The 24,558-nt window shown below is 50.4% G+C and overlaps 2 pseudogenes; one reads left to right on the top strand and one right to left on the bottom strand.

Annotated features, from left to right (window-relative positions):
- The window catches only part of LOC128945551 (uncharacterized), a 1,882,792-nt pseudogene that overhangs the window by 96,792 nt on the left and 1,761,442 nt on the right, over nt 1-24,558 (bottom strand).
- On the top strand, nt 147-4,911 carry LOC128945522 (class I histocompatibility antigen, F10 alpha chain-like; annotated as a pseudogene).

Here is a 24,558-nt window from a genome sequence, read left to right on the forward strand (position 1 = left end):
GAGACCGTGATCTGCCCAGCGACCGGTGACGTCACTGACAGGTCGGACTGCCATTGGCGGTACTAAACAGCTGGGCCAATGGCGGGGCCGGAGGCGCCTGTGGGGGCGGGGCCAAGACTGGGGTGGGGCCAGGGCTGTGGGCGGGGCCATAGCAGAGCAGCGCCATGGCTGCAGCGCTGGGTCTGGGGCTGCTCTGGGGACTCCTGGGGGACCTGGGGGGCGCGACCAAAGGTGAGTGGGAACCCCGAAACCGGGAACCCTCCGAACGTCCATTTCCGGGCACCGAGACCCTCCTGAACTTCTGTTACCGGGCACAGGAATCCCCTTAGCCCCATTTTGGGTCCTGTGACCCCCTCCATCCCCTCCTTCAGCACCGGGACCCCCTGTTCCCCTTATCTGGTACCGGGACCCCCCTGAACCCCATTCCTGGGCTCGGGGATCCCCGTGAACGTTCATTTCTTGGCAGCGGGACCCCCTGCGCCCCCTTATCTGGCCCAAGACCCACCGGATCTCCCATTCCTGGGGATCAGGATTCCTTTGAACCCCAAATCGCGGCACGGGAACTCCCCTGAACCCCCATTCCTGGGCACTGGGTCAGCCCTGAATCTCCGTTTCTGGGCACCAGGACCCCCCTTCACCCCCTTATCCGGGACTAGGATCCCCCCCACACCCCCGTCAGTGCTCTGGGATCCCCCTGCCCCCCTTTTCGGGCATCCCGCCCTTCCCAGACCCCAGACCCTTTGGACCATTTCCTTGACCTTTGGATTCCCCCGATCTCTCAACTTTCCGTGTCCCCCCCGTTTTCCACTCCCACCGCTTCCCGAAAGGGGGTCCCAGAGGATCCCAGGGGTCCCAGGGCGTCGCAGGGGGCATCCAGAGGAATCCAGATGAACTCCCTGGAATTCCCCGTTTCCCCCGTCCCCTCCCCCGGCGTTCCCTCCGTCTTTTCTCTTTCCCGTCTCCCAAGCTGCGTCCCCGGGATCCGCCCGCCTCTCCCAGCCCCAGACCCCCCTTTCCGTGACCAGGGACCCCCTGGAGCCCCATTCCTGCCTTTCCCAGCTCCCAGACCCCATTTCCCTCAACACCGGGGACCCCTGGACCCCCTTTGGTGGGCACAGGGACCCCCTGGATCCCCCATCCTGCCTCTCCCAGTCCCTTCATTGGACCTTGGACCCTTCCAGGCTCTCCTGGTTCCGCTTCCTGATCCTTGGATGTCCCCACGGGGTCCAGGAAGGTCCCTGGGTGGTTGTGGAGGTTCCAGGGGGCATTCTGGGCTCTGGGACACCTCCTGAATTTTCAGTCCTGGGCACTGCCCCCGCCCTGCACCCCCTCATCCAGTACCAACAACCCCCTGCACCCCCTTTCTCCTTTGTCCGGCTTTCCCCAGTCCCCCCCTTTTCCTTGTCCCTGAGACCCCCTGGACCCCCATTCCTGCTTTTCTCACGCCCCAGCCCCCCCTTTCCTCTCCATCAAGGACCCCTGAGCCTCCCATTCCCGGCTCTCGCCACCTTGTGGCCCTTTTCCTTGGCACTGGGGACCCCTGGACCCCCTTTCCTGGGCACAGGGATCCCCTGGAACCCCCATCCCACTTTTCCCAGTCCCTGCACCTCCTCTCCCATAACCCTGGAACCCCCTGAGCCCCCATTCCTGGACACCAGGACCCCCTGTAGGCCCTTTCCTGTCCATCCCACCTCTCCCACCCTGCACACCCTTTCCTTGGCCCCAGGATCCCCAAACCCCTTTCCAGCTCTCCCAGTTCCCCTTTCATTGATCCGTGATCCCCTCAACCCCCCAAATCTCCGTGTCCCCCCAGTTCTCCACTCCCTGCATTACCTGAAAGCAGCGGTGTCAGAGCCCAGCCCAGGGATCCCCCAGTACATGATCACTGGGTTCATGGATGGGATGCCCTTCGTGTGCTACGACAACGAGCGGGGCCGGCTGGAGCCACTGACACAGTGGATAAAGGATGGAGCCGAGCCGGGATATTGGGAGTGGGGGACCTGGCGTGGTGTGAGGTCCCAGCATGAGACTGTCAGGGACCTGGAGACACTGCAGGAGCGATACAACCAGAGCGGGGGTGAGTGGGAGGAGCTGTGGGGCTGGGATGGGATCTGTGGGGCTGGGACAGGATCTGTAGGTCTCAGGTGTGGATTCACAGGGTTCCAAGGGGCTGAAAATGGAGATCCATTAGGTTGGGGTGAGATATTTTGTGATCCACGGGTTGAGATATGGATCCATAGGGTTGAGATGGGATTTGTGGGGCTAGGATAAGAACTGTAGGGCTGAGATGGGGATCCAGGGAATTGGGATGGGATCCATGGGGCTGGAATGGGATCTCTAAAGCTGGAATGAGATCTGTGGGGCTGGGATGGGATCCCTTCAGCTGAGATGGGAACTGTGGGGCTGGGATAGGAACTGTAGGGCTAAGATGGGGATCCATGGGCTTAGAATGGGGATCTGTGGGGCTGGAATGGGATTTGTGGGGTTGGGAGGGGATCTGTGGAGCTGGAGTGAGGATCCATAGGGCTAGGATGGGATCTGTAAGTTTCAGGTGTGCATTCACAGGGCTCCAAGGGGCTGAAACAGGGATCCATTAGACTGGAATAGGATAGCTTGTGATCCATAGGGCTGGAATGGGATCTGTGGGGACTGGTTGGGATATGGATCCATGAGGCTCCAAGGAGCTGGAATGGGGCCCTGTGGGGCTGGGACACAATTCCATGGGTCTCTATGGGTACAATCCCCCCAGGTGTCCACACACTGCTGTGGGTTTGCGGCTGTGACCTCCTGTCCGATGGGAGTGTCCGTGGATTTAGTCGGTACAGCTACGATGGGCGGGATTTAATCTCCTTTGACCTGGGATCCGGGAGATTCGTGCCAGCTGACACCGCTGCTGAGATCATCAGGAGGCGCTGGGAACAGGAGGAGGTGGCTGAGAGGCGGACGAATTACCTGCAGCACGAATGCTAAGAATGGCTCCGGAAATACATCGTATATGGGCAGAAGGAGCTGGAGCGCAAAGGTGGGAGCAGAATTCCTGTGAGGATTTGGGATCTGGGAATGGAGGACTTAGGAACACAGTAATTCCTGTGGGAATTCTATGGGTAGATCTCATCTCCAGTGAGAATTCTATGGTGAGATCTCAACCCAGTCCCATTCCTGTGGGAATTCTGTGGGTAGATCTCACTCTCACCCCATTCCTGTGGGAATTCCATAGGTAGAACTCACCCCAGTCCCATTCCCCTGGGATTCTGTGGATGTCCCTCATCATTATCCCATTCCAGAGCCCCCTGATGTCCACGTGTCCGGAAGAGAGGAACACGGGATGCTGATCCTGTCCTGCCACGCGTACGGATTCTACCCCAACACCATCGCAGTCAGCTGGATGAAGGGGGGTGAAACCTTGGATCAGGAGACGGAGTGGGGCGGGATCGTTCCCAACAGCGACGGCACCTTCCACACCTGGGCCAGGATCGAGGCGCTGCCGGAGGAGCGGGAGCAGTACCGGTGCAGGGTGGAGCATCCCGGAATGCCGGAGCCCGGGATCTTCGCTTGGGGTGAGGCTGGGAATGTGGGGATTGGGAATTTGGAATTCCCAAATGGGGATTCCCCTTCCCCTTCTCACTATCCCGCGTTTCCCAGAGCCGACATCTGGCGGGAATCTCACCGTGGTGGTCGCTGTATCCATCATCACTGCCATCCTCATCCTCATTGTCCTCATCGGATTCGGCGTCTGGAAGCTCCAATCTGGTAACACACGGGATGGGGGTCAGGAAGGGACATGGATCCACCCAGCACTGTTCTGGGAATCCTGTGCCACCAATGCTGTTCCCACTTTGTTTCCACAGGAAGGAGAGACAGGAATGGATACAACCCGGCAGCTGGTGAGTTCCAATGGTGGATCCAGCTCTGGATCCCCTCTGTGCAGATCCCAGGATGGATCCTGGGGCTAATCCCAGTGGGTGATCCGTGCTGGAATCTCATGGATCTTCTCTTTCTGCAGGAAGGGACACGGGAACCAACAGCTCGAGCACAGGTACAGAGCAGGATCAGGGTGGGATTCCAGAGGGGGATTGGGGCAGGATGGATGGACTGGGATCAGGGAGGGGTTAAGGAACGGGGCAGGGGTCCGTCCAGAGTGGGATCAAGTGGAACTTGAACTGTAGAGTGGGATTGGGGCTGGATTCTGGAGCAGGATTAGGTGGGATGGATGGAGCAGGATTGGTCCAGGATGGATAGAGTGGGATCAGGGAAGGATTCCAATTCTGCATCGGGTGGGATAGATGGAGCAGGACTGGGGCAAGATTGGGGTGGGATCACGTGGGATTCTGCAGCAGGTCCTGCTCTCCATGGGCTCCAGCCAGGCCAGCCTGTGGAATGGGGACAGGGACAGGGTGACACCATGACTCTCTCTTATCCTGGCAGGAATCACTGCCTGAGTGATCCATGGAGCTGGATCCGGCCCCTTCCCTCTTCCCAGGAAAGCTGAGAGCTGCCACCAGAGCTGATCCTGCTGCTCCCACCCACCCCACAGGTCTTTCTAATGGATCAATTTCCAGTTTTCCATTTCCCAGTGTTGTAAAGCCAAGAACCACAAATACTCACAATGCTTTAGTTCTGGTGTGAAATTGTCCTGCTTGGGGCAATAAATCTACTTGAGGCAATATCCTGCATTGTCAAGCAATTTGTATTCTATTTGCTGTCTGTATGGAAGTTGTTTTCTGTTAAGTAGGCAGTTTTCCTTATCTCTTCCACAACCTGGGAGATATCTGCTGATAACAGACTATTGAATGTGACTGCCTGACTGATAAGAACTACAGCATCCCAGTGTGAGATGCTCCGCCCAGAGGGGAGAGCCAAGCATTCCTACCTGGATATAATCTTGAGGTTCTGGAACACCAGCACAGTGAGACAGAGTGAATCCAGAGACAGAGTAATCCATTTTGAATTAGGTGAAATGTCTAAAAAGGGTGAAAAGTCTGTAAGGCCAAAGCTGAAGGGAAAACTGCAGAACTGAGATAATGAGGAGACAGGGGGAGACAGATAAAGAAAAACAGAAACTACTGCAAGTGTTGCCTGATTGATAAATGACACAAAACTCGGATAAGTTTTGTGGGTGCTTTATTACGGGCCCAGGGTGCTGGGGGACTCACGTCCCAAAAACCCAAGCCCCCGATTTCACATATGGGTGCTTCCCTCTTATACATGCGATTCACAACAAAGTCTCCAAGAAACAGTTCCCTTGTGATACATTCCTTAGTTCACAGGCAAGATCATAAATCTTCTGCTTATCTTATTCTAAGAGCATTGTATGCTGCCTCTAGACAGGTTAGCATTCTTACTCTCTTGCACTAGTTTAATTATTTACTAAATTCCTAAGACTACCTGCTAGGTTACACACAAACCCAACACACACACTATCAACGGCTGCAAAACTGCTTTTAACAAACCAATTCACACACAACTCATAACTAAACTATAATTACACATTTTGCTAAATTTCATTTCTTTTCCAACATTTCCCCCCTTTTGAGCATCCTTCAGTCCTGCTGCAAGGATGCTCAATCAACAGTATTGACATTAACATCTTCATAACGAGGTGGGGAGTGTTCTCCATTCTGCCGCCCGCGGGTCATCGCCTTCAGCAACCAGAGAGATCGCTTCTTTTCCTTTTCGATCACACCTGGTGGGGTCCGCTCCATGATTCCCGTAGCGGATCCGTGATCCACTTCTTGACGTACACCTGGTCCCCAGGCTGGATGTCGTGGACAGAATTCTCCAGCGTGAGCGGTCTATTCCACTGTAAGGTATTTCTTAAAGAATTCAAGATCTTATTAAGTGACATAACATACTCTGCAATCGCCTGGTCCCCACTCACATGTACCTCCCCTTTTAATACAGTTGCATGATATGGTTTGCCATATAGTATCTCATATGGACTTACGCCTACCTTTTCCCTTGGCTTAATTCGAATCCTGAGTAGGGCCAAAGGCAAAGCTTGAGGCCAGTGCAGTTTAGCTTCCTGGCAAATCTTTTTGATTTGTACTTTCAGGGTTTGAGTCATCCTTTCCACCTGCCCACTAGACTGAGGTCTCCAGGGGGTACGCAAATTCCAGGTTATATCTAACAGTCGTGCTAATTCCTGCACTACCCCAGCTATAAAATGTGGACCCCTATCTGATGACAATCCTAAAGGTACTCCAAATCTTGGTATTATTTCTTTTAACAAGGTTTTTACCACCTCCTTAGCCTGATTAGTTCTACATGGAAAAGCTTCCGGCCACCCTGAGAACGTACATACGTACACTAACAAGTATCTGTATCCCTGTGCCCTAGGCAATTCGGAAAAATCAACCTGCCAGTAATCTCCCGGTTGTGGCCCGACTTGCAGCTTTCCCATTTGTATTTGTCTCCTAACTACTAGATTATTTTTCAAACATACTGGGCACATTGCATTAACTCTTTTTGCCATTGTTAACATCTGATTAGAGATTATCTCATTTTTCAAAAATTTTACCAATACTTCTGCCCCCCAATGACATTTGTTATGTTCTGATTCCAAAATAAATTTCATTATGCGAGTGGGTACTACTATTTGTCCCATTGGTGTAACATACCACCCAAGTTGATTCCTCTGTGCCCCTAGCAAGTTTATTAGTTTTCCATCTTCTATTGAATATTTGGGCTCCTGATTCAGGTATGGGGTAGCCGGATTCGTTCTTACCGGTACCAATGCCATTTGAGTCCATATTTCCCGTGCCACTTGCTGTGCTGTAGCATCAGCAAATCGGTTTCCTCTGTAAACGTCTCCTTCCGCAGTCTGATGTCCTCTAACATGCATTACTGCAACTGCTTTGGGACTATGTACCGCATCCAGGAGCTGTAGCACTTCTTCCCGGTGCTTGATGTTGGTTCCCTGTGAATTCAAAAGCCCCCTTTCCTTCCATAATGCCCCATGTACATGAACCACACCAAAGGCATATTTAGAATCCGTCCAGATATTAACCCTTTTGTCCTTGCTCAAATACAGGGCTCTGGTGAGTCCAATCACCTCTGCCTTCTGGGCCGAAGTTCCAGGTAACAAAGCCTTTGCCTCTATTACCTGATCCAATGTTACCACTGCATACCCGGCATAACGAGTCCCATTCTCGACAAAACTGGATTCATCAGTGTATAGTTCCCATTCAGGGTCTTCGAATGGTTCATCCTTTAGGTCAGGTCTGCTGGCATATACTTGTTCAATTACCTCTACGCAATCGTGCACCAGTCCCCCAGCCTCCTGGTCACTGCGTAAAAACTCTGCTGGATTAACATGATTAGTAGTCCTTATTTCAATATCATCCTGTTCTCTCAGGATGGCCTGGTATTGCAACATTCGACTGGATGATAGCCAGTGACTCCCCTTTTGCTCCAAAACGGCCATGACCATATGGGGAACAAACACTTTCATTTTTTTGCCCCCAAAGTCAATTTCCGGGCCTCTTGAATAAGAATTATTGTTGCTGCCACGGCTCGTAAACACGAGGGCCACCCGGCACTTACCGAATCCAGTTGTTTAGAGAAGTATCCCACTGGCCTCTTCTAGGATCCCACCTTCTGGGTGAGGACCCCCAATGCCAGTTTTTGCCTCTCATTCACGTACAACTGGAATTCTTTGGTCAGGTCAGGGAGTCCTAGGGCTGGGGCCTCCTTTAGTGCCTGCTTCAATTCCTGGAAAGCCTTCTTTTGCTGTGTTGTCCACTCCAGCCGATGCTGCTTCAAGGCCTCATACAGTGGCTTGGCTAGGAGACCGAAATTCATGATCCACAGTCGACACCATCCCACCATTCCTAGAAAAGATCTCAATTCCTGATGGTTACGAGGCAAAGGAATAGCACATATTGCCTCTATTCGGTTTACTCCCAAATGTCTCTGCCCTTGTGTGATCTCACAACCGAGATAAATAACGCTATTTTTGACCAATTGAGCTTTTTCCTTAGAAACCCGATACTCTGCTTGGCCCAGCATGTTGAGTAATTTAATTGTTAATTCCACACACATTTCCCTTTCCTTAGTAGCCAGAAAAATGTCGTCCATGTACTGCAGGACTACATACAAGGATGGGGATATTGTTACCTGGGTTATCTTCCATTCCTCCAGCTCCTTGGCCAGTTGATTTCCAAGAATAGTAGGGGAGCATTTAAATCCTTGTGGGAGTCTCGTCCACGTAAGCTGCTTCTTTCTCCCAAAATCAGGACTCTCCCACTCGAAGGCAAAATATTTCCTACTCTCTACTGCCAGTGGGATGCAGAAGAAGGCATCTTTAAGGTCAATCACTGAGAACCATTTAAACTCCTCCGATACAGATGTTAACAAGGTATAAGGATTAGCAACAACTGGATGTATGTCTTTCACTATTTCATTAATAGCCCTTAAGTCCTGTACCAAACGGTACTTACCATTAGGTTTCTTTACTGGAAAAATTGGAGTATTATACTCCGATTCACATTCCTGTAATATTCCTTGAGCCAAAAATTGTTTAATTAATGGGGCTACTCCCCTTCTTGCCTCAAGCTTCAAGGGGTATTGCTTTACCCTCACTGGTCGGGCCCCTTCCTTTAGTTCCACCTTTACTGGCTGTGCAGCTTTAGATTTTCCGGGGACCCCTGACTCCCATACCCAGGGTACTACAGCCTGCTCAATTTCTTCTGGAATAGGAGAGGCATCCACTTCCTTGATCACAAAAATGCCTGCTATTTGTTCCTCAGGTATTTCCAATTTCACCCTTCCCCCTTCAAATATTATTTTCACATTAAGTCGGGACAACAGGTCTCTGCCAAGAAGGGGTGTGGGGCAATTTGGCATATACAAAAATTGGTGATCTAATTCCTTCCCCCCAATCCTAAGATTTAAAGGTTGTAAAAATGGTTGTTCCTCTAGCTTCCCTGTTGCCCCTACCACCTGTACTGTTGTGTCACTCAAAGGTCCCAATCGTCTATTAAGTACAGAATATGTTGCTCCAGTGTCTACCATAAATTCTTGATCCTTTCCATCTATCTCTAAAACTACCCTAAGATCCTTTTCTAGTCAGCTTTGATTCTGATAGTTTCCCAAAACTAGTGCTTGAGCGACTTCTGCTGGTCCTCCCGTGAATCCTCCCACAGGAGCATTCCCCATTGGACCTGTCCTTAATCCTATGTTTCCCATGCCCATACCTCCTCTAACCGGGCATTCATTTTTCCAGTGTCCCAACGGTCGGCAAAACGCACACTGGTTTGGATCCAACCTCCCCATGTTAGGTGCAAACCCAAATCCTCCCCGACCTCTCGCCATCCGCCATCCCCCTCTGTCCGCGATTAACTCCTCCCCGACCTCGACCCCTAATGGGTCTTCCTCCTGCCCCTGTCTGTTGCATTACAGCCAGAATACTAGCTTGTTGTCTTTTTGCAGTTTCTTTTTCCCTGTTGTTGTATACCTTCCACGCTACCTCCAACATTTTATCCAAACTCCGGGTGTCCTCTCCTTCTAGCTTTTGTAACTTTTTCCTAATATCCTCTTGTGATTGCCCCATAAACAACAATGCCAATTGAAGTTTTCCTGATTGATCCTCTACATCTAAATTAGTAAACTTCCGAGCCATGTCTTTTAATCGTTCTAAAAAGGCAGACGGTGACTCATTCTTGTCCTGCTTGACCGAATACAGCTTAGACCAATTCATAGTCTTAGGTATTCCTGTCCTAATTCCTTCCACCAACAATTCCTGATATCGTTTTACAGCCCTTATTCCCCCGTAGAATTTGGGTCCCACCTTGGTTCCTCACTAGGTACCAATTCATCAACTGTCTCATTTAGTTGTCTCAACCGAATTTCCTCACGAGCCTTTTCTCTAGTGGCTTTAATAACCATTTCCTTTTCCGTGGAATCCATTATAGTATCTAATAATACCTGTAAATCATTCCAGTCCGGATTCTGAGTCTTTATTACCATTTTAACCACCCTTGCCACCCTTTCAGGATCCTCCCGATAACTCCCCGCTGATTGCTTCCATATTACCAAATCCCCTGGGGAGAAAGGCACCTTTATAAGTATCCTTTCTCCCTGTGGTCCCACAGCTTCCCTTAACGGCGCAATTAACTGTGGCCCCTTCTGCCCCTTCCTCCCCTTGCGAGTCCACCCTGCTAACGGAGTTCTTTTAACACTCTCATTCTTTTCACCATCATCACCATCACTATCACTCTCACTAGATCCCATTTTTATAGCTATATCTGCAGGGGGAGCAGGGGGCACATTAGGAGCAACCGGAGCCCTCGGAAGTGCTATACAGTAAGACAAATCTTCCTCAACTGAAGGATACAAATTACGCTCCTTTCTTTTTTTACATCCCACACACTCCCTTTCATCATTCACTTCTAAAACCAAAATACCACACTCCTTTTGCCATTCATCTTTGCGGTACAAAATGAAAAACAAATCCAAATATGGTATTTCATCCCATTTCTCATTTCTCCTTAAAAATTGCATCAAAGACTCCATTATCCCCAATTCCAGTGTACCGTTCACCGGCCATCCCGCTTGCCCAATCTCATATTCAGGCCACCAATGATTACAATAAGCTATCATTTTACTTTTATCCAATTCTTGATAATACCCCTCACTTTTCCACCGTTTCAATATACAACCTAATGGTGTATTTCCAGGTATTTTACCATTGGCTTGCACTAAAGTTTTGAAAGTTTTAAAAGACATCATATTACAGCCTTTAATTCCACCTTTAGTCCCAGTAAACCAATACACCTTAAACCAATATACCTTCTCGCCGTCCTTCCCCAAAAAAAAACCAGGAGGCGAGTTCCGGTCCTGCGTCCTTAGACGTCTTATGGCCGGAGCCTAGGCTTTTTACCAACCACCAAATCCAAATCCAATTATCACCTTTTTCCAATATAAAGCACCTTCGGGCTTACCTTGGCAGTTGTCCAACAGGCACAGGGTCGGTCACGAACGATGTCTCCCCGAGAAGTGCTTGGTGCCGCCTTGGAGTGGATCGGGACGCGGAACCGCCCCAGCTGCCTTTGGAGTCCTGCCGCGGTCGCCAGAAAAACTGTTGCCCAATTGATAAATGACACAAAACTCGGATAAGTTTTGTGGGTGCTTTATTACGGGCCCAGGGTGCTGGGGGACTCACGTCCCAAAAACCCAAGCCCCCGATTTCACATATGGGTGCTTCCCTCTTATACATGCGATTCACAACAAAGTCTCCAAGAAACAGTTCCCTTGTGATACATTCCTTAGTTCACAGGCAAGATCATAAATCTTCTGCTTATCTTATTCTAAGAGCATTGTATGCTGCCTCCAGACAGGTTAGCATTCTTACTCTCTTGCACTAGTTTAATTATTTACTAAATTCCTAAGACTACCTGCTAGGTTACACACAAACCCAACACACACACTATCAACGGCTACAAAACTGCAAAACTGCTTTTAACAAACCAATTCACACACAACTCATAACTAAACTATAATTACACATTTTGCTAAATTTCATTTCTTTTCCAACAGCCTTGTGTGCTTCTGGCTCCTTTTCTTCCTCTCTGGATAAAAACATCAGCCCAGCGTCTGATGGCCAATGCTGCGGGTGCTGCCCGTCTGGCTGTGGCCAGCAGCTCGTGCCCAAACACAAGCGGGTGCCTTCTGGACAAGGGGATGGACTGGCACGAGCAGCCATTTTCCCTGGTGAACCTGGGAGGAACCTGGGCAAGTGCAGAAGATTGGGATGACCCTGGCATGAGAGAATGTGTGGTGTGTCTCTGATGATGCTGCCAGCACTGCGAAGGAACAGCCAAGACAAGCACTGGAAGCAGACACATCCTGCCAGTTTCTGCTTGTGAGTGTCTGTCCGAATTTTCCGTCATCTCCCTCATGATCGTCATTGGGGGACCACTGAAGAGAAGACGCCCCTGTCTTGAATCTCTGGCTCCAAGGGAGAAAGTCATATGCCTGAGACCTGAGAGCGTTGCTAAGCCATTGTTTTCACAGGTGTTGTTTGCTGTGTGCTACACTGAGACCAATGAGAAGAAGAACAGGGCACTGCGCCCTTTGTGCAACAACAGCCTTGGGAGCTCTCTCACCTCTCGGCCTGGCTGGACTTCTCCTGAGTTTCAGGTGGTCTCCCACAGAAGACCCTCACCTGTTTTACAACCACCGTGACAGACAGACTGGGATGTAAGGAGCCTCTCCATCAAGGACTGAGACATGGAACCCCCATGTGAAAAGGCCCCTCTGCTCCTTCCAAGGACTGGGACTGAAACCCCCAGCCCGGGGCAGGTGTGTGGGGGAGGCAAGCTGACCAAAGCGAGATGTTTGCCTGCAGGATGTGACCGCTGGACCAAGAAGACAATGGCTCTCGCTTACTGCCGAGAGCATGGACTACCTGTTACATCTATTCCTTATTGTATCTGTTTCCCCCCCTCGCAATTTCCAATAGAGTTATCATAATAAAAACCTATGAGTTAGTGAGAGACTTCGAGATCTCCCCGACGTAACAGGCGGATCCTTGACTGGACTGGACCAAAGGACTTCGTCTCTACGTTTGGTAGCTCTATCCCCCTCTTTCTCTCTCTCTCTCTCTTTTGTCTCTCTCTTCCCCCATCTTTTTCTCTCCCTTAATCCCTCTATCACATTTTGCTGTGGTCATTCAATAAAAGTGCATTTGTTTTGATTATCATTGCAAATCCCCTTGTACCGTGTCAGTTATTTTTGCACCCTGAGATCAAATCCATGAACCATCACGAAACCCATCCGTGAGGATGGATCGTGACACCCCCGAGGACCCCTCCCCAAATTCCCCCCCAGCACCCCCAGACCCTGCTAAAACCCCCTCAAGTTCCCCCCAGACCCTCCCCAAATCCCCCCCCCAAACATCCTCAAGACCCCTCCCCAAATTCCCCTCACGACCCCTCCAGGACCCCTCACCTGTCCCTGCGCCTCCTCAGCAGCTCCCGGAGCCCCCCCCCGTCCTCTCCCAGCGCCTCCCCCGCTCTCTCCAGCGCCTCCCGCAGGACCCGCCCGAGCCCGGGGCAGCTCCCGGGTGTCCCTGAGGGGGTCTCGGGGGGCGAGTGGGGGAGGGGGCGCCCGCTCCATGCCCGGCCCCGGGGTCAGGGGGCGCCACTTTGGGCTCAGTTCTGATTGGCTGGAGTGGCGCGGGGAGGGTGGGAGTTGCTGCGGGGAGACGCCCGGTGATTGGTTGATTTCGTAGAGGGCACAGCGATTGACAGAAGAGGGGCGGGGGAGGTGGGCTTTGCCGAAGGGAGGTGCCCAGTGATTGGTTAGATTGACAAAAGAGAGGCAGGCGCTGCTGAGCGCAGATCACCGGTGATTGGTTGGTTCAGCTCGAGAGAGGCAGGAGTAGCTGATGGGACACCTGCGGTGATTGGTTGGATCGGGTGCACGGAGAGGCCGGTGTTCATGAGGGGAGACCCGCGGTGATTGGATGGTTTGGAGCAGGGCGCGCCGCTATTGGCTGGGAAAAGTCCGGGATTTTTAAGGGAACTTTCCTGGTTTTTTGGGAAAAACTCTCGGATTTTTAACGGAAAAATTCTCATGTTTTGCAGGAGAAACATTCCTGCATTTTTTGACCCCACATGACCCCAAATAACTTCAAAACACTCGAAATAAACCCCAAATAACCCCCAAAACCCCCAAACAATACCTAACAGTCCCCCAAATAACCCCAAACAAACCCAAATAACCCCAAAAATCCAAAAAACACCCCAAATTAAACCAAAAAATCACAAGATGATTTCAAGCACAGCTAAAAAAAACCCATATGCACTAACATTAACTGCAAGAACCTAAATAAACAAATAAGCCCCAAAAAACCCAAATAAGCCTAAACAAACCCAAATACTTCCAAATAAACCAAAATAATTCCAAATAACCACAAAAAAACAGAAATAAACCAAGTAAAACCCAAGATAAACCCAAAATAGTCCATAAATAACCCCAAACAAACCTTAAATAAACCCAAGTAAACCCCAAGTAACCTCAGTTCTTCCCGTTCCCCCCCAAAACAGATCGCGACCAATCACAACGCGCAGCACTGACGAAGACCCTCTTGCTGGGCGCAAACCCAGAGCACTGGCCCCGCCCAGCGATCTTCAGCCAATCAGCGCCCGGCCAACCTCCGACTCATCACTTGCCGGGCACACACCAAGGCCTCTCACTGCGGTAAATATTCAGAGACCGTGCGGGGTAATTTCCAGCCAATCAGAGCGTGTCTCGCTGATGACTCATCAGTTGCGAGGAGCGGAATTTGGGGAGGGGTGGAAGGTGACGCTGGGGATGGACTGGAACCCCAAATTAATCCAAAACGGGGTCGGGAGCCCAAAACGGAGCAGGAGGGGCCTGGAGCCCCCAAAACCAAACACGGGGGAGGGAATTGGGGGAATGATTGGAAAGGGGAGGGAGAGCGGGGAAAAGAGGGTCGGGACCCCAAAATTCAGCTGGGAGGGAGATGGGACCCCCAAACAGGATGAAGCCAATTTTGTTCCTGGAATATGTAAAGTACTTTATGGATATGCAAAAAGTCTATGAATATGCAACAGGCTGATGTCATGGGAGACAAGGACCGTCGAGCACAGGTTGTTATGGCCAGCAAGACTCCCCAGTTATTTTTGGGGACAACCCTTAATTTATCTGGCTTTAATTACATCACCCTGTTGAATATTCATTGATCCTCATGCATGTCAAAAAACTAATTTACATATTTCAGGAATTATTTTACAGGGCCCAGCCTTGGCGGTGTCTCCTCATTTCAGGAGCCTCCACTGAAATGGAAAATGTAAACCCCCTCCCCTTGATTACTAGTAGTAATAGAAATAGTAATAGTAATAATAATTATAATTTAAAAATAATAATTAATTTTGAAATTAAGGGGCTCTCAGGCAAAGATATGGGAGTAGAAATAACAGTTCTTTATTAGGAAAAATTAAAAATACAAATACAGTAGTACAAACAAAAAACAACACTGACAGAGTCAGAATCCTCTGGGAATCCAGTGAAAAAGGTTGATTCTCTCAGAATCCAATGGGAAAAGGGCTGATCCTTTGGGAATCTAGTGGGAAAAGATTTACCCTCTGGAAATCCAGGGGAAAAAAGCTGAAATTATGGGAATCCAGTGGGAAAACGTCTGATCCTCTGGGAATCCAGCGGGAAAAGCTGAAATTTTGGGAATTCAGTGGGAAAAGGGCTGATCCTTTGCGAATCCATTTCTTATGCCCCAAAGACAGGGCACAGGAAGGGACATGGAGTTTTTACAGGATATCCCAGGGGTGGAGTTGCGGTTGGGGTCAGGGGAGGAGTTCTTAGCAACACAAGAAGGGTGAGATCAAATTCCTGCCTCTTAGCAACAGCAGAACTCCACACAGAACGTGTCCCCAAATCCTAAATTCCCTCTAAAACTGAGAAATTACGGAACTGCAGATATATTCGATCAATTTCCTTCATTTAACCCAGTTTTGGGTGTCCTTAAAGGATGAAGGTGAAGCAGAGGAAAATTAAGGCCAAACAAAAAGTAGAAGCAGCCAGGTGTGTTTCCAACATGGATGACAGGGAATGGGAGTGACCAGGGCTGTGCCCAAAGTGCCTCCTCCAGTGGGGGATGGAGCTGGAGCAGCGCACGAAGCTCTGCCCGCACTCGGGGCACTCGCAGGGCTTCCCTTACCAGTGCCTCCGTTGGTGTTTGGTCAAGTGAGAGCTCTGTGAGAAGCTCTTGCCACACTGGGGACACTCGTAGGGCCTCTCCCCAGTGTGGATGCGCTGGTGAGTGATGAGGTGGGAGTTCTGCTTGAATCCCTTCCCACAGTCGGGGCAGCGGAAGGGCCTCTCCTCCGTGTGAATCCAATAGTGCCGGAGGAGAATGGAGCTGGTCTTAAACCCCTTCCTGCATTTATCACACTCGTAGGGCCTCTCCCCAGTGTGGATGCGCCGGTGGGTGACGAGGTGGGAGTTGTGCCTGAATCCCTTCCCGCAGTCGGGGCACTGGAAGGGCCTCTCCTCTCTGTGACTCTGATAGTGCTGGAGGAGACGGGAGCTGCTCGTAAACCTCTTCCCACACTTGGAACACTCGTAGGGCCTCTCCCCAGTGTGGCTCCTCTGGTGCACAATCAGGCTGGAGCTCCGGCTGAAGCACATCCCACACTCGGAGCACTTGTACGGCCTCTGCCCAGTGTGGATTCTCCGGTGCACGATCAGGCTGGAGTTCTGTGTGAACCTCTTCCCACACTCCCCACACTCGTAGGGCCGTTCCCCAGTGTGGATCTTCTGGTGCCTGATCAGGAGGCAGCTCAACCTGAAGCTCTTCCCACACTCCTCGCACGTGTGGGGCTTCTCCCCATCATGGAGCTGCTCATGGAGCACCAGCTCCAAGCTCTGGCTCCGTCTCCGGCCGCCTTCCCGGCCCAGGCTGGCTCTTTCCCCCTCAGATCCCCGCCAGTTGCGTTTGCAGCCCCTCCTCGTGCGGCATCTCCGGGCCTTTTCCTCCCCGTTGGCTTCCTGCGCCGTGGAGCCGCTCAAAACGGCCTCTTCCACCAGGTTCTGCCGCGGGCATTTGTCCTCCCTGCTCTCCATGCTCACCTCCTGCTCTGGGGGAGGAAGGACAAGGACAGGATGGGATTTGCCTCCGTGCCACAGGCAAGGAAAAGGAGATCACCCCAGGGCGTCCCCCAGGAGGATGGCACCGGCACCCACTGATGACCACCCAAGGGGCCTTTTCTGATGTGCCTTGGACTTCTTCATTCTCCAAACATCCCCAAAATCCCCAACCCAGGGACCCCCTGGGATATCCAGGCCAAGCTCCCCCTCCCGCTCACCGGCGCAATGGGGGGCCGATGATCCCACAGGTGGGGACTGCGAATTCAGGCAGGGATCAACCGCGTGGTTCCCTCAGCTCAGCCTTGATCTGCCTTTGTCCCTCCTCTTGCTCTTCCTCCCACTCCTCCCCTTCCTTCCCCCCTCCTCCTCCCCCTCTGTCTTATCCCCACCTCCTTCTCCTCATCCATCCCTCCCCTTCCATCCCTTCTCGTCCTCCTCCATAACACCACCTCCTTCTCCTCCTTCCATTGCTGCACTCTCTCCGCCTTCATCCCTCCTCTTCAATCTGCCGGTCCCCCTGCTCCTCCTCCCAAACCCCACCTCCTCCTCCCCCTTCATCCCTGCCCTTCCCTCCCTCCTCCTCCTCCCCCAGCAGCAGCCACACCCTCGGTGCCCCATTCCGCGGCAGGAGCGGGGATGGAGCCAGGACAGGTCGGGATGGGCAGCGCGGGGCTCTCGGCTGCTCCAGCCGCTGCGGGCGGGGGGAACCCGGCCTGGGCCAAAGGAGAGGCAAACTGGGCAAACTGGGGGCTGCACATCCAAACTGGGCCTTGCTGGGGACCCTGCCTGGGCACTGCCAGCCCCTGGGGCTCCTCTCGGCACATCCGCCAGGGGGGAACGCACACAGGGCTGGGGGATCCCAGCAGTGGCAGCACTGCCAGGGACTGGGCTGCACTGGGATCGTACTGGGGGTGACTGGGACTGTACTGGGCTTGTACAGATATCATACTGGGATCGTACTGGGATCGTACTGGCTTTGTATTCACATCATACTGGGATTGTACTAGGATCATGATGGGACTGTACTGGGTTTGTACTGACATTATTCTGGGATCATATTGCCATGCCAGGGCAGACTGTGATCGCACTGATGGACACTGGGATCATTCTGGGATCATTCTGGGATCATACTGGGAGCAACTGGGACTTTACTGGCTTTCTATTGACATCCTATTGGCATCATACTGGGATTGTACTGAGTTTGTACTGACTCCATGCTGCCATCATACTGGGATCATGCTGAGATCACACTGGGAGTGAGTAGGAGCCTGGAGGGGGCAATTGAGACCATGTTAGGGGTAAATGGGATATACTGGGATGAACTGGGATGGTGCTGAGGATGGCTAGGATCATACTGGCAGTGAGTGCGACTACACTGAGGCTGACTGGGAGTGCTTGGGAGCAAATGGGATCATACTGGAAGGAAATGGAAAGATGGTGGAGGGAACTGGGGTACCCTGGGATATACTGGGAGTGACTAGAAGGAAAATGAGGGTGAAAGAGAGCAACTGGAATCACGTGCAGCACAACTGGTTTATTCTGGCAGAGACTGGGAGCACACTGGGCTCATATTTGGATCATACTGGGAGTGACTGGACTAATACTGGGAGGAACTGAGTGTCACAGTGAGCCCTCCCTGCACATCATCCCCCATATTGGGCCTGACTGGGAGCAACTGGGAGCAAATGGCATCATACTGGGACTCACTGAGGTGATTGAGGAACCATGAACCACTGAGGAACCATGAACCAGTTCCATTGAACTGGAACCATGCTGGCGGCAGCTGGGACCAAACTGGGAGAGATTTGAAGTAAGTGGGACTATACTTGTAAAAAATGCATATTTTCTGATTGGATTTTCGCAAATATAAAAATGAATATTATATGTCTTGTGTTAGAAAGTACTGCTGTATTAATTCTCTTAAGTAGTGGGTTAAATATAGTTTTAGGTTATTAAAAAAATGTTAAAATAGAAACTATGCTTAGTAAGAGGCTTTTTTTAAAGAAATTACTTGCAGCGAGATAGCAGCCACAGGACACCTAAATCTTTCAGAGAAAAAGAATTTATTGCTCTCTTATCAGAAGAAATAAACTTCTTCCCGCCTCAAAGGCGCTGTTAGGATTCAGAGGAAGAAGTTGGCACGGACCAGACAGAATCCTGTGTTTGAATGGAATTTATGCATCATGTATGAAGTGTATGAATATGCAACAGGCTATTGTTTTTAATGGTTCATCCTGTGTTAACGGGTGTCCTTTTTCAGGCTCGGGTGTCCTTTTTCAGGCTCGTGCTGCCCAGAAAAAGGTACCCAGACATCCGTAACTCTTGGTATTTATTGTCTCATATTGTCCTAATTGGATTTGTCGCAATTGTTATTACTCTAACATTATTACTATTTTTTATAACCATTTTATTACTATGAAACATGTAAAATTTTAAAAGCAAGTGATTGGCATTTTTCACAATTTCATAGCAGAGGACGGTTATTAACACCTCGCATACCGGTGCTTTAGGAGAGTCAGAGTGGGGAAGGCTCGCCCTGCCCCGTTGGCAGCCTCGCTCTGTCTCCCCTGGGGTGGCCGACAGACGCAGGTTATGGTGGACAAAAGGAGACAATAAAACAAAGAGAAGGGAAAAGGCTCCCTAGAACCGCAGTAATTGGCCCCCTAAGAGTAGTAATGTGCACGAAGAATGCGGGAAGGAAAAGGGATTGGTAAGTATTTCTCGGGGGGCAGGTACAGGGGGATGAATGTGTGTGAATGAGAGGAGGGCTGGTTGTCCCAGACCTGCCAAGTGAGTGCTGGAGTCTCCCACGCTGCGTTTCCGACTTCCCGCGGTAAGTGGCCAGGAGAGAGACGAAGTGAATGTTAACAGGAGTGAGAGAATCCCCCGGGGTAACTGGGACTGGGTCCCAGAGAGGGGCTGGACCCCTCGGAGAAAGGGAGCAGAGGAGTTTTCGAGCCCAACCCACTAGGAAACAGGACAAAAGGGGCCCCTAAAAACCTGCTGGGTTGAGGGATAAGAGTTCCCAAGAGCATCCAGAATTAAAACCTGCTGGGTGGAGGGAATACTTTTCCAAAAGCATTCAGGGTTAAGCAAAATTCTGCCGGATTGAGGATATGCTCAAGAGCATCTGGGATTGGAGCACACAGCTGGACTGAGGGATAAAAAAAATGCCCAAGTGTTGGGGAAGATGAAATGGGAAAGCCTTATAAATATGATTGTCTGGCAAAAGATTTTTTGACAATATAGAAACTATAAGCGAGACTGAAATGAAAGCAAGCTTTGAGATACCTTAGTTTCTGAACAACTGGAAAACAATGGTATGGCTGACTGAAGGTAATCCCCCTTTGATGAAACAATTCCCTCTGCTTGCAGACAGACCCAAGGGTAAGAGCAGACCCTACTAGCTCAGCAGAACGGGTCCAAAGAGGAGTTTTAAGGGTTTAAAATGTAACACAGTATGGTGATGTAATGATTCTTATAGGCTATATGTAAATTCTGTAGGATTTGTATCTTGTACTAGATTGGTTAGTGAGAAATAGAATATTCAACACAGAAGAAGATTTATTGTATTGTAACAGGACCCTTACACTCTTATGCTCTTCCCCTCTTACTCTGTTACCCTCTCTCCCTCTCTACCCCTCTCTTCTCTCGGGCCTGCTCCGAGCTGTTCCTGGCAGCTCCAAGCAGGGCCCTGCACCCAGGCCCTTTGCAATAAACCGCAAGTTCCACGACCTGGCTGCAGAGATCTCTCGTCTCCGTCCGTCCCCGACAGCCAAGGGCATCTGAGGTTGGACAACACAGCTGGGTTGAGGGATATACAAGAGCACCAGGACTGGCCAGAAACACCTAAAATTGTAAGAGGTGATGTGAAAGTAAAAGGTACCTTATTGTTGCCTTGCTGTGTGTGAGAGTGAGTCACACACAAAATCTGCCTCAGCTTCCCGGGCGGGTGGGAAGGGGGGACTGTGGAAAGAGGAGTGTGTGACCCACAAATAAGCCATTGTTCTCCTGGGTGTGTGGGGGCTGTGGCATAAGGTACAGGTGACCTGCAAAGGGGCCATTGTCCCCAGGGAGTGTGAGGGGGCCGTGGCTAAAGAGTGTGAGTGACACACAAATCAGCCTCACAGGTGAACGGCACTGGAGGCCGCAGAGTCAGGGCCCTCCCAGGAGGCCCAGAGATACTGAGACCCAGAGGCCACCCCAAGGTGAGGGGGGGCCACAGGGACCCGCGATTCTCTGTCAACAGGGATCCACTCTGTGTCCTGAGGGTGGGAAAGAATGTGTGGAAGTGAGTGAGAAATAAAAGTGAGTGAATGTAGAGGAATGGAAGTATAGGCACTGTATATTGTGTATTTTAAGCTTCACTATATCTCCTTGGAGGGAGGTGTATTGTACTGAAAGTAGTGTGAGCAAAATGATTTTTATTTTTTGGTGTGTAGTTGAAAGAAAAGTGGTATTTAGGTTGTTAGTGAATGTGAAAAACAGAGGCAGAAGATGAATAGATAAGATCTTGAAAAATGAGACAGAAAACCAGTAAGTTGGATACAGGGAAAAAAAAGAAAAAAAATAGTCCTTTGGGAGTTATGTTTGCTAACAGAGATACAACTCCTTGCTAAAGGAGAAAATACAGGGTATGTAGTAGTCGATGGGAAAAACATGCAAACTGTGGAAAAAGGGAAATTAACCCTAAACTAGTAAGCTCAAACTTCTGAATTATATACTTTGAAAAGAGCACTAGAATATTTACCACAAAATAAAGGAACTATATATACTGATACAAGGTATGCCTTTAGGCAAGTACATGCCTTTAAAAATTTTTGAAAGAAAAATATTACTTAATACAAGAAGAAAAGGATTAGTACAAGAGTAACTTATTTTAGAGGTTTTGGAGGCATTAAAATACCTAAAACAGATAGCAATAGAACACATTAAGGAACCCCAAAAGGGAAAGACCCCAGAAAGAAGAGGAAATAATTTGGCAGATCACAAAGCTAAGGATGCAGCAGAAAACAGAGCTGAAAGAGTTATGTTAATATGAAACCCAAACAAGGAAAAATCAGAAATTCCAAGTTTAGGGAAGCCGAGAAAAAAAAATTAAACAAGACAGGAAGTGAACAAGATAAATCAGGGAAATGGAAACTTCTTGATGGAAGACAATTACCTAATGAAATGTGCTTCTAGGAAAATATTAGAATACATGCATCAGAAAACGCACCGGGGTACTCAAGCTTTGTGTGATCATTTTTTAAGGAACCATGGGCGCACTGGGATTTTTGGAGTGCAAAGCAAGTAACTGAAAGATGCTTAATTTGCCGAAGGATAAATAAAAACCTGATGAGAAAAACAACATTAGGTGGTTGTGAGTTAACTCGTAGACCATTTCAAAGTATCCAAGCAGAAGTTTGGATTTGTTAGGTTCTGGATTTATTCGTTAAAAAACCCCATTTAATCTAGAAGAAAGAGAATATGCCATACGTTAGACAGGAGAATTTAGGAGAATAAAAATCTTTGAAGTATCAGAAACACCCGAGGAAAAACAAGAAATAAAAAGAGAAAGGAAAGGGACAGGAACAAGAGGGAAAATCAGAAGGAGAGTGGGATCCTCTGCAGGTCTTGCCCCCTCCGTTCGCGGCCCAGGCGCCTGTCCCGGGTCGCGGCTTGCTGCCCGCCTCAGCTCCGCCTGCCCCGGTTTCCATCCCAGGTGTGGCCTCACTGCCCAGGGCAGCTCCACCTGCCCCGGCGCTGTTGCTCAATTTGTGTGCCCTGCTCCCACTGCCTGGCCCGCGACCGCTCTGCCGGCCATGCTGGGGAAGATGGGGGTTGCTCTGTCCTGCCGCCTGCTCCGAGGTCACCGCGCCCACCGCACCCAGGGGGGGTCCCAGCCATCCCATCCCCACCTGCCCTGCCCGTGCCACCTGCGCTGGGCACCGCCGCTGCTGCCGGGCTCTCCCACCTGCCTTTGCTCTGCAAGGAGCTGCTGGATCAGCCACCATCAGCCATGTGGGGGCTACCCACGCTCCGCCTCGGGCTCCACGGGAAGATCCCCCTCTGCCGATTCCGGCAGCAGACCCTGCCCACACTCCCACCGAGCCTCGGCGGGATATCCTCCCCTGACGCCGTCCTGCTCTGAGTTACGTCCCCTTGGTAACCACAGCTCCGGCTGTTCAGGGAAACTCTCTCTCTCTACAGGAAGCACCTTATCAAAACACTAGGAGCTCAGTTAAAAGGCAGCCCTCTCCAAATTCTTTCTCAAAACACTGGACAATGGCTATAGAAGGTAAAAAAGTGAAAGAGTTAGATGAAGGGATTGCTCTATTTCCGTTCAGAGAGGTTCCCATGGGAGGGATGCGCTGCCCCGCCCCGTGGGAGCCACCAGCGCCCCTGCTGGCCGTGCCCGGAACTGCACCCAAGGGCAAAGCGCCGCAGCCCAAAGGCCGGGACTGGGTCCGGGCTCTGTTTGCTGTCAGTGCCGCAGCTGTTGGTGTTTCTTTGCTTTATTATACACACTAGTAAAAAACTGGTATTCCTATTCCCATATCTTTGCCTGAGAGCCCCTCGATTTCACTACTCTAAAAATTGAGAGGGATGGGGGTTGCATTCTCCATTCCAAGAGAGGCTTTTTCTGCCTTCCCAAGCAGACACCTCTCTTGTAAAGCAAGACAAGCACCCACAGGCACTGAGGGGGCTGCAGGAGGGGCACAAGAAGGCCCTGCAGCACTTGGGCACAAAGGCACAGCAGGTGAGTGCAAGAAGGGAGCAGCAAAAGGCCAAGCTGAAGGCAAAGGCCAGGGCACAGTTCCTACAGCCCCTGAGGGATCAACCCCAGGGCCCAAGGGGGCCCCAGCACCCAGGGCACGGGCTCGGCCACAAGCACCTGGCAGAGGCATTGCCCTCCTCACCAGGGGAGAGCCCACCCAAACAGCCCCTGGCAAGGAACCAGGGCTCCAGCTGCAGGGCACAAGGACACTGCAAGCACAGACAGCAGCACCCTCAGGACCAGCAAGTCCACCCCTTGATGGACATGGATTGGCAGGGCTGTCACAGCTCCCATCACACCAGGGACCCTCCACACTGCAGCCCTTGAGAACATTCAGGGTGGGTCTGCATTAAGAGGAGGCATTTTCTGATTGACACAGGGGCCTCTCAATCCACTCTGAATCTTAGACTGAAGGGGGAAAATAGTAAAGGAATGTTTTAATTTTTAGGGAATGAGTGGGAAAGATGAGCAGGTATGATATGTTCAACCACTATTAGAAGATGTGGGGGATAGGTTTGAAATAAATTAATTGCTTTTTCTTCCTCCTGTGATTGTAATTAACCAGGAAGGAATTTGAGAGCTCTATTTTAATACTGTAAAAGGGGATACAGAGGCCAGTTCTGCTCTACCTTTGTACCAAAATCTGAAAAGGCCCATGCTGAAAAGAACCCAGAAGTGTGGGCAGCAACAGGGAAATACGGAAAATTAGATATGGAGCCTCTACAAATTACTTTTAAGCAACCAGGACAAGCAATATCCTGTTCCAAGACAGGGAATGAAGGGCTCACAGCCTGGGATTGAGTCCCTGTTAAAGGCAGGGCTTTTGGAGCCAGAGATGTCTCCCTACAACACTCCTATCCTGCCAGTCAACAAACTGGATGGATGGACAGCAGGAGGAAACACAGACTTTTCAAGTGCTAAAATGAAGATTAACTGAGGCTGCTTGCCCGGCACTTCCAGACAGGTTAAAAGAATTTGAATTATAGGTGGATAACAAACAGGGTCTTGCCAAAGGAATTCTTGCGCTAAAATATTTAACCCTATATAGGATCTCCTACAGTTCAAGTCTGGCATCAAGTTAAAGGTCTGACAACCAAAAGAGCCTCTAAATGGATGAGCAGGGCTCGGTTATTACAGTGAGAAACTTGTTCAATGGCACAGGAGGATTTAGA

This window comes from Melozone crissalis, unplaced genomic scaffold (assembly GCF_028551555.1).
Source record: "Melozone crissalis strain CALT ecotype California unplaced genomic scaffold, PUWL_Pcris_2 ptg000066l_1, whole genome shotgun sequence".
NCBI classification, from domain to species: domain Eukaryota; kingdom Metazoa; phylum Chordata; class Aves; order Passeriformes; family Passerellidae; genus Melozone; species Melozone crissalis.